We start from the raw sequence: 1,744 nt of genomic DNA on the forward strand, positions 1-1,744 counted from the left end.
CAATTTAACTTCCTTTTATTGCCTCCCAGATAAATTGAAACCTAGACTTCTGAGCCTGAATATCTTATAAGTTTCTCCTAAAACCTGTAAATAATGTTCTGTACTTGAACAGGACAAACTTGAAACACACGGTTGTGTAGCTTTAAACACATGGGAACAAAATCAGATGTCGTTTGGTGTGACTAGGGAAGAAGATCACTTAAACTCACATTTCCTAGATATAGGCATGTTTTTTACATCATATAATTAAAATATTTTTCTGGGCCTCTTCCACCTGATTTACTTCCATACATTTCTAGCCTTAAATTTAAAGACAAGAAGGACACTTCTCTACTGACAAAGAGGAACAGGAATAATATAAGACACTCAAGTTTGGCAAATAGAACATGGGCTAAGGTCTGTATAACTGGATTTAAATACCACTCCTATAGTGAGTAGTTGTTTGAAAAACATTTACTGAAAAATACGTCACTACTCACTGTGTGTTAAAGTATGAAAATATTCTGAAACTCAGAATACAAGAATCCAAGGTTATTTTCAGTTCTCAAAATTTTATCATTTCAATACTCCTAAGCTTTTATTTTAGTTTTTCCTCTCGCCAACACAGGTAAATACACATTGATATTCAATTCATTAAAATGTCTTATAATATGTAATACAATGCATTGCTTAGAAAGAAGACGATCACATCAAAAGATACTATGAAAATATGTATTTCTGACAACTGCAACATAATGTGTATAGTTTTTCTTAAAGGGTAAGAATGAATTTTTTTTTTTTGAGAAAATGAATCTCCTTTTATTCATCCAGCCTTGACCTACTGTTTGTAAATTACCCTGAGCCTTCAGAGTAAATGTACGAAGGGCCAGGAAAACCGAGGAAACCCATGGAGAAAGAGCTGTCAGAAACCAAGGTGGCAGCAGTTGCACTCTGCAGAGATTTATAATTTCTAAGAAGGAATCAAATTAAAGCTGTTGAAAAAACAAATCCATTTTCCAATGCCCCTTGAGACTGCTGTCCAAAGAAAAGGAAATAAGATGTCTCCATATATCAACCACTATATTGAAGCTGCATTCTGTATACAAATATACAGTAATTTTAAAATTAGATATCATTACGTAACAGAAGGAATGCATGGAAACTGTGTCAAAAAGACTGTGTCAGTGACCCAGGTCTGTCCCTCAGTAGTTGTCACTTAATCATTGTGTCTCCATAGCACTACCTTTAAAATAAGGATGGTAATACTAATAATTTTCAAGACTCTGAGACCCTAGAATGAAGGCAAATCAAAAGGTTCTGTAAATGGTTGTATTATTTTGAGATACTACTTGTTTAATTGTATCTAGTTTGTTTTCTTAAACTTTATTAATTCACTGACATTATATAACATGATATGTCAGAAGTAGCATTTTTAACTTTACAACTGCTGCAAATACAGCTAACGAAAACACCCATATGTGCTTGCTTTGGCAGCACATATACTAAAATTGGAACGATACAGAGAAGATTAGCATGGCCCCCAAGCAGGGATGACATGCAAATTCATGAAGCATTCCATATTTTTCAGCCTTAAAAAAAGATGGAGACTTTACCTCTTTTATTTTTACATGAATGGAACTGAAACATAGTCTTCTTAGTAAAGTATCTCAAGAATGGAAGAAAAAGTATCCAATGTACTCAGTACTTTTATGAAACCAATTTATAATTACACTTTCTTATGAAAGATAGACACAACTATAGCACA

General features: G+C 33.3%; 1 non-coding gene across 1 annotated transcript; it reads left to right on the top strand.

Moving 5' to 3' along the window:
• The first annotated feature begins 1,457 nt into the window (after nt 1–1,457).
• LOC111723693 lies at nt 1,458–1,564 on the top strand. The gene has a single exon (XR_002772187.1). It is a non-coding gene; the product is annotated as a U6 spliceosomal RNA (small nuclear RNA).
• The last annotated feature ends 180 nt before the right edge of the window (nt 1,565–1,744 follow it).

The sequence above is a fragment of the Otolemur garnettii genome, unplaced genomic scaffold (assembly GCF_000181295.1).
Source record: "Otolemur garnettii isolate 467f Iridium unplaced genomic scaffold, OtoGar3 scaffold00014, whole genome shotgun sequence".
NCBI classification, from domain to species: Eukaryota; Metazoa; Chordata; class Mammalia; order Primates; family Galagidae; genus Otolemur; species Otolemur garnettii.